The sequence below is a fragment of the Triticum urartu genome, chromosome 6, assembly GCF_003073215.2.
Source record: "Triticum urartu cultivar G1812 chromosome 6, Tu2.1, whole genome shotgun sequence".
Lineage (NCBI taxonomy): Eukaryota > Viridiplantae > Streptophyta > Magnoliopsida > Poales > Poaceae > Triticum > Triticum urartu.
The window spans coordinates 477,239,533-477,249,252 of record NC_053027.1 but is presented as its reverse complement, the minus strand read 5'-3'; positions in this window follow the sequence as shown (position 1 = coordinate 477,249,252).

Sequence of the window (9,720 nt, the reverse complement as noted above, 5' to 3'; positions counted from 1 at the left end):
GACCTTAATATCCCTTAGTTTCCGTAAGGACCCCACTGCCACGGGAGGGTAGGACAAAAGATGTCATGCAAGTTCTTTTCCATAAGCATGTATGACTATATTCGGAATACATGCCTACATTATATCAATGAACTGGAGCTAGTTCTGTGTCACCCTAGGTTATGACTGTTACATGACGAACCGCATCCGGCATAATTCTCCATCACCGATCCATTGCCTACGAGCTTTCCATATACTGTTCTTCGCTTATTTACTTTTCCGTTGCCATTGCTATCATCACTACAAAATACCAAAAACATTGCTTTTACTACTGTTACCTTTTGCTACCGTTACCACTACTATCATATTACTTTGCTACTAAACACTTTGCTGTAGATATTAAGTTTCCAGGTGTGGTTGAATTGACAACTCAGCTGCTAATACTTGAGAATAATTCTTTGGCTCCCCTTGTGTCGAATCAATAAATTTGGGTTGAATACTCTACCCTCGAAAACTGTTGCGATCCCCTATACTTGTGGGTTATCAATGCTTTGGTCCGGTACTCTATTAAAAGGAGGCCTTAATATCCCTTAGTTTCCAATAGGACCCCGCTACCACGGGAGGGTAGAACAAAAGATGTCATGCAAGTTCTTTTCCATAAGCACGTATGACTATATTCGGAGTACATGCGTACATTATATTGATGAATTGGAGCTAGTTCTGTGTCACCCTATGTTATAACTATTGCATGAATAATCGCATCTAACATAATTCTCCATCACCGATCCAATGCCTACGAGCTTTTCACATATTGTTCTTCGCTTATTTACTTTTCCGTTGCTACTGTTACCATCACTATAAAACCCAAAAATATTACTTTTGCTACCGTTACTTTTGCTACCGTTACCACTACTATCATATTATACTTTGTTGCAGATATTAAGTTTCCAGGTGTGGTTGAATTGACAACTCAGCTGGTAATACTTGAGAATATTCTTTGGCTCCCCTTGTGTCGAATCAATAAATTTGGGTTGAATACTCTACCCTCGAAAACTGTTGCGATCCCCTATACTTGTGGGTTATCAATGCTTCTATGTCCGTATTTTGTTTTTATCGACACCTCTCTCTCAAAGCATGTGGACATGTTTTTCGATTTCAGTTTTTTCTTGAGGACAAGCGAGGTCTAATCTTGGGGGAGTTGATACGTCCATTTTGCATCATGTTTTCTTACTGTTATTTATGATGTTTTAATCCATGATAATGCTTTTTGGAGCAAATCTATTGACTTTTCTCTCATAATTTGCAAGGTACACACCAAGAGGGAGAATTCCAGCAGCTGGAAATCTAGACCTAAAAAAGCTACATCAGGTTACCTATTATGCACAACTCCAAATGATTTGAAGATTCACGAGGATTTTTTATGGAATATATGAGGAATATTGGAGCCAATAAGTACCGGAGGGGCCCACCAGGTGGGCGCAACCCACCTGGGCGCGCCAGGGAGCCCAGGCGCACCCTGGTGGGTTGTGCTCACCCAGGCCCACCTCCGGTGCCCATCTTCTGGTATATAGTTGGTTTTGACCTAGAAAAAATAAGTGGAGGACTTTCAAGACGAAGCGCCGCCGCCTCAAGGCGGAACTTGGGCAGGAGCACTTTTGCGCTCCGGCGGAGCGATTCCGCCAGGGGATCTTCCCTCCTGGAGGGGGAAATCATCGTCATCATCATCACCAACAACTCTCCCATATTGGGGAGGGCAATCTCCATCAACATCTTCAACAACATCGCCTCCTCTCAAACTCTAGTTCATCTCTTGTGTTCAATCTTGTTACCGGAACTATAGATTGGTGCTTGTGGGTGACTAGTAGTGTTGATTACATCTTGTAGTTGATTACTATATGGTTTATTTGGTGGAAGATTATATGTCTATGTTCGGATCCAATATGCTATTTAATACCCCTCTGATCATGAGCATGTTTATCATTTGTGAGTAGTTACCTTTGTTCTTGAGGTCATGGGAGAAATCATGTTGCAAGTAATCATGTGAATTTGATATGTGTTCGATATTTTGATAGTATGTATGTTGTGATTCCCTTAGTGGTGTCATGTGAATTTGATATGTGTTCGATATTTTGATAGTATGTATGTTGTGATTCCCTTAGTGGTGTCATGTGAACGTCGACTACATGACACTTCACCATATTTGGGCCTAAGGGAATGCATTGTGGAGTAGCAATTAGATGATGGGTTGCGAGAGTGACAGAAGCTTAAACCCCAGTTTATGCGCTATTCCGTAAGGGACCGATTGGATCCAAAAGTTTAACGCTATGGTTAGAATGTATTCTTAATACTTTTCTCATAGTTGTGGATGCTTGTGGGAGGGTTAATCATAAGTAGGAGGTTTGTTCAAGTAAGAACAGCACCTAAGCACCGGTCCACCCACATATCAAATTATCAAAGTACCGAACAAGAATTAAAACAACATGATGAAAGTGACTCGATGAAATTTGTTGGGGAACATAGTAATAATTCAAAAAAATTCCTACGTTTCACCAAGATCAATCTTGGAGATGCTAGCAACGAGGGAGAGAGAGGGAGTGCATCTTCATACCCTTGAAGATCACTAAACGGAAGCGTTACAAGGAACGCGGATGATGGAGTCGTACTAGCGGCGATTCAAATCACGGAAGATACGATCTAGCGCTGAACAGACGGTGCCTCCGTTTTCAACACACGTACAGCCTGGTGACATATCCTCCTTCTTGATCTAGCAAGGGAAGAGGAGAATTTGAGGGAGAACTCTGGCAGCACGATGATGTGGTGGTGGAGCTTGCAGTTCTCCGGCAGGGCTTCGCCAAGCACTATGGAGGAGGAGGAGGTGTTGGAGAGGGGGAGGGTTGTGCCAGGGAAGGGGTGCGGAAGCCCTCCCACCCCCCTCTATTTATAGGGTGAAGGGATAGGGGGTCGGCCCCCCTAGATGCATCTAGAGGGGGCGGCCAAGGGGGGAACTTGCCCCCCAAGTTTGGTGGGAGGCGCCCCCACCCCCTAGGGTTTTCAACCGTAGGCGCCTTGCGGCCCTTGGGGGGCGCACCAGCCCACTAGGGGCTGGTTCCCACCCTTTTTCAACCCACTTGGCCCATCAGGGTAGGTGGCCCCACCCGGTGGACCCCCGGACACCTTTCGGTGGTCCCGGTACAATACCAATAACCCCCGAAACTATTCCGGTGACTGAAACTAGACTTCCCATATATAGATCTTCACCTCCGGACCATTCCGAAACTCCTCGTGACGTCCGAGATCACATCCAGGACTCCGAACAACCTTCGGTAACCACATACTATTTCCCATAACAACTCTAGCGTCACCGAACCTTAAGTGTGTAGACCCTACGGGTTTGGGAACCATGCAGACATGACTGAGACATCTCTCCGGCCAATAACCAATAGCGGGATCTGGATACCCATGTTGGCTCCCACATGTTCCATGATTATCTCATCAGATGAACCACAATGTCGGGGATTCAATCAATCACGTATACAATTCCCTTTGTCCATCGGCATGTTACTTGCCCAAGATTCGATAGTCGGTATCCCCATACCTCGTTCAATCTCGTTACCGGCAAGTCTCTTTACTTGTTCCGTAACTCATGATCCCGTGGCTAACTCCTTAGTCACATTGAGCTCATTATGATGATGCATTACCGAGTGGGCCCAGAGATACCTCTCCATCATACAGAGTGACAAATCCTAGTCTCGATTCGTGCCAACCAACAGACACTTTCGGAGATACCTGTGGTGCACCTTTATAGTCGCCCAGTTATGTTGTGACTTTTGGTACAACCAAATCACTCCTACGGTATCCAGGAGTTGCACAATCGCATGGTCTAAGGAAATGATACTTGACATTAGAAAAGCTCTAGCAAACGAACTACACGATCTTCTGCTATGCTCAGGATTGGGTCTTGTCCATCACATCATTCTCCTAATGATGTGATCCCGTTATCAACGACATCCAATGCCCTTGGTCAGGAAACCATGACCATCTATTGATCAACGAGCTAGTCAACTAGAGGCTTACTAGGGACATATTACGATCTATGTATCACACATGTATTACGGTTTCCAGCTAATACAATTATAGCATGAACAATAGACAATTATCATGAACAAGGAAATATAATAATAACCACTTTATTATTGCCTCTAGGGCATATTTCCGACAGTCTCCCACTTGCACTAGAGTTAATAATCTAGTTACATTGTGATGAATCGAACACCCATAGAGTTCTAGTGTTGATCATGTTTTGCTCGTGGAAGAGGTTTAGTCAACGGATGTGCGACATTCAGATCCGTATGCACTTTACAAATATCTATGTCTCCATCTTGAATATATTCACTAATGGAGTTGAAGCGACACTTGATATGCATGGTCTTCTTGTGAAACCTGGGCTCCTTGGCAAGAGCAATAGCTCCAGTGTTGTCACAGAAGAGAGTCATCGGGCCCGACACATTTGGAATAACACCTAGGTCAGTGATGAACTCCTTCATCCAGACTGCTTCCTGTGCTTCCTCCGAGGCAGCTATGTACTCCACTTCACATGTAGATCCCACCATGATGCTTTGCTTGCAACTGCACCAGCTGACTGCCCAACCATTCAAAATGTACACGTATCTAGTTTGTGACTTGGAGTCAGCCAGATCTATGTCGAAGCTAGCATCGACGTAACCCTTTACTATGAGCTCTTCGTCACCTCCATAAACGGGAAACATATCCTTAGTCCTTTTCAGGTACTTCAGGATATTCTTGACCGCTGTCCAGTGTTCCATACCGGGTTCACTTAGGTACCTCCCTACCAAACTTACGGCAAGGTTCACATCAGGTCTGGTACACAGTATGGCATACATAATAGACCCTATGGCTGAGGCATAGGGGATGACACTCATCTTTTCTCTATCTTCTATCGAGGTCGGGCATTGAGCTGTGCTCAATCTCACACCTTGCAATACAAGCAAGAACCCTTTCTTGGACTGATCCATATTGAACTTCTTCAATATCTTGTCAAGGTACGTTCTTTGCAAAAGACCAATGAGGCATCTCGATCTATCTCTATAGATCCTGATGCCTAATATGTAAGTAGCTTCTCCAAGGTCCTTCATTGAAAAACACTTATTCAAGTAGGCCTTTATGCTTTCCAAAAGTTCTATATCATTTCCCATCAAGAGTATGTCATCCACATATAATATGAGAAATGCTACAGAGCTCCCACTCACTTTCTTGTAAACACAGGCTTCTCCATAAGTCTGTATAAACCCAAACGCTTTGATCATTTCATGAAAGTGAATGTTCCAACTCGGAGATGCTTGCACCAACCCATAGATGGAGAGTTGGAGCTTGCATACCTTGTCAGCATTCTTAGGATCGACAAAACCTTCTGGCTGCATCATATACAATTCTTCCTTAAGGAAACCATTAAGGAATGTTGTTTTGACGTCCATTTGCCATATCTCATAATCGTAGAATGCAGCAACTGCTAACATGATTTGGACGAACTTCAGCTTTGCTACGGGTGAGAATGTCTCATCATAGTCAACCCCTTGAACTTGTTGATAACCCTTAGCAACAAGCCGAGCCTTATAGACGGTCACATTACCATCCGCGTCAGTCTTCTTCTTAAAGATCCATTTATTCTCTATGTCTTGCCGATCATCGGGCAAGTCTGTCAAAGTCCATACTTCATTTTCATACATGGATCCTATCTCGGATTTCATGGCTTCAAGCCATTTGTTGGAATTTGGGCCCGCCATTGCTTCTTCATAGTTCGAAGGTTCATTGTTGTCTAACAACATGATTTCCAGGACAGGGTTGCCGTACCACTCTAGTGCGGAACGTGTCCTAGTTGACCTACGGAGTTCAGTAGCAACTTGATCCGAAGTTTCATGATCATCATCATTAACTTCCTCTCTAGTCGATGCAGGCACCACAGAAACATCTTCCTGAGCTGCGCCACTCTCCGGTTCAAGAGGCAGTACCTCATCAAGTTCTACTTTCCTCCCACTTACTTCTTTCGAGAGAAACTCTTTCTCCAGAAAGGATCCATTCTTGGCAACAAAGATCTTGCCTTTGGATCTGAGGTAGAAGGTATACCCAATAGTTTCCTTAGGGTATCCTATGAAGACGCATTTTTCCGACTTGGGTTCGAGCTTTTCAGGTTGAAGTTTCTTGACATAAGCATCGCATCCCCAAACTTTCAGAAATGATAGCTTAGGTTTCTTCCCAAACCATAATTCATACGGTGTCATTTCAACGGATTTCGACGAAGCCCTATTTAAAGTGAATGCGGCAGTCTCTAAAGCATAACCCCAAAATGATAGTGGTTGATTGGTAAGAGACATCATAGATCGCACCATATCCAATAGAGTGTGATTAAGACGCTTGGGCACACCATTACGTGGAGGTGTTCCAGGCGGCGTGAGTTGTTAAACAATTCCACATTTCCTTACGTGTGTGCCAAACTCGTGACTCAAATATTCCCCTCCACGATCAGATCGTAAGAACTTTATTTTTCTGTCACGTTGATTCTCTACCTCACTATGAAATTCCTTGAACTTTTCCAAGGTCTCGGACTTGTGTTTCATTATGTAGACATACCCATATCTACTTAAGTCATCAGTGAGAGTGAGAACATAATGATAGCCACCGCGAGCCTCAATGCTCATTGGACCGCACACATCAGTATGTATGATTTCCAATAAGTTGGTTGCTCGCTCCATTGTTCGGGAGAACGGAGTCTTGGTCATTTTGCCCATGAGGCATGGTTCGCACGTGTCAAATGATTCATAATCAAGAGACTCCAAAAGTCCATCTACATGGAGTTTCTTCATGCGTTTGATACCAATGTGACCAAGGCGGCAGTGCCACAAGTATGTGGGACTATCATTGTCAACCTTACATATTTTGGCATTAACACTATGAATATGTGTAACATCACGTTCGAGATTAAATAAAAATAAACCATTGACCAGCGGATCATGACCATAAAACATATCTCTCATATAAATAGAACAACCATTATTCTCAGATTTAAATGAGTAGCCATCTCGCATTAAACGAGATCTAGATACAATATTCATATTCAAAGCTGGCACTAAATAACAATTATTGAGGTTTAAAACTAATCATGTAGGTAAATGTAGAGGTAGCATGCCGACGGCGATCACATCGACCTTGGAACCATTCCCGACGCGCATCGTCACCTCGTCCTTCGCCAATCTCCGATTATTCCACAGCTCCTGTTTTGAGTTACAAATATGAGCAACCGCACCGGTATCAAATACCCTGGAGCTACTACGAGCGCTGGTAAGGTACACATAAATAACATGTATATCACATATACCTTTGGCATTGCCGGCCTTCTTATCTGCTAAGTACTTGGGGTAGTTCCGTTTCCAGTGACCATTTCCCTTGCAATAAAAGCACTGAGTTTCAGACTTGGGTCCATTCTTTGGCTCCTTCTCGGCAACTCATTTACCGGGTGCGGCAACTCCATTGCCGTCCTTCTTGAAGTTCTTCTTACTCTTGCCTTTCTTGAAACTAGTGGTCTTATTCACCATCAACACTTGATGTTCCTTTTTGATTTCCACCTCCGCTGATTTCAGCATTGAATATAACTCACGAATGGACTTCTCCATCCCTTGCATATTGTAGTTCATCACAAAGCTCTTGTAGCTAGGTGGAAGCGACTGGAGGATCCTGTCAATGACCGAGTCATCTGGAAGATTAACTCCCAGCTAAGACAAGCGGTTGTGCAACCCAGACATTTTGAGTATATGCTCGCTGACAGAACTGTTTTCCTCCATCTTACAACTGTAGAACTTGTCAGAGACTTCATATCTCTTGACCCGAGCATGAGCTTGGAAAACCATTTTCAGCTCTTAGAACATATCATATGCTCCGTGTTGCTCAAAATGCTTTTGGAGCCCCGGTTCTAAGCTGTAAAGCATGCCACACTGAACCAGGGAGTAATCATCACTACGCGACTGACAGGCGTTCATAACATCTTGAGTTGCTGGGAAAATGGGTGTGTCACCTAGCGGTGCTTCAAGGACATATGCTTTCTTGGCATCTATGAGGATGATCCTCAAGTTACGGACCCAGTCCGTATAGTTGCTACCATCGTCTTTCACCTTGGCTTTCTCTAGGAACGCGTTGAAGTTGAGGGCAACATTAGCATGGGCCATTTGATCTACAAGGCATATTGTAAAGACATTTTAGACTAAGTTCATGATAATTAAGTTCATCTAATCAAATTATTTAATGAACTCCGACTCAGATAGACATCCCTCTAGTCATCTAAGTGATACATGATCCAAATCGACTAGGTCGTGTCTGATCATCACGTGAGACAGACTAGTCATCAACGGTGAACATCTCCATGTTGATCGCATCTACTATACGACTCATGTTCGACCTTTCGGTCGCTCGTGTTCTAAGGCCATGTTTGTACATGCTAGGCTCGTCAAATCAACCTAAGTGTTTTGCATGTGTAAGTCTGGCTTACACCCGTTGTATGCGAACATTAGAATCTATCACACCCGATCATCACGTGGTGCTTCAAAACAATGAACCTTCGCAATGGTGCACAGTTAGGGGGAACACTTTTCTTGAAATTTTAGTGAGGGATCATCTTATTTATGCTACCGTCGTTCTAAGCAAATAAGATGTAAACATGACAAACATCACATGCAAATCATAAAGTGACATGATATGGCCAATATCATCTTGCGCCTTTGATCTCCATCTTCGAGGCGCGGGATGATCACCATCATTACCGGCATGACACCATGATCACCATCATCATGATCTCCATCATCGTGTCTTCATGAAGTTGTCTCGCCAACTATTACTTCTACTACTATGACTAATGGTTAGCAATAAAGTAAAGTAATTACATGGCATTTTCATTGACACGCAGGTCATACAATAAATTAAGACAAATCCTATGGCTCTTGCCGGTTGTCATACTCATCGACATGCAAGTCGTGATTCCTATTACAAGAACATGATCAATCTCATACATCACAGATATCATTCATCACATCCTTTTGGCCATATCACATCACATAGCATACACTGCAAAAACAAGTTAGACGTCCTCTAATTGTTGTTTGCATGTTTTACGTGGCTGTTATGGGTTTCTAGCAAGAATGTTTCTTACCTATGCAAAAGCCACAACAGTGATATGCCAATTTCTATTTACCCTTCATAAGGACCCTTTTCATCGAATCCGATCTGACTAAAGTGGGAGAGACAGACACCCGCTGGCCACCTTATGCATCAAGTGCATGTCAGTCGGTGGAACCAGTCTCACGTAAGCGTATGTGTAAGGTCGGTCCGGGCCACTTCATCCCACAATGCCACCGAATCAAGATAAGACTAGTAATGGTAAGCAAATTGAACAAATCATCGCCCACAACTACTTTGTGTTCTACTTGTGCATAGAATCTACGCATAGACCTAGCTCATGATGCCACTGTTGGGGAACGTAGTAATAATTCAAAAAAATCCTACGTGTCACCAAGATCAATCTAGGAGATCCTAGCAACGAGAGAGAGGGAGTGCATCTTCATAGCCTTGAAGATCGCTGCGCGGAAGCATTACAAGGAACGCGGATGACGGAGTCGTTCTCGCAGCGATTCAAATCGCGGAAGATCCGATCTAGCGCCAAACAAGCGGCGCCTCCATGTT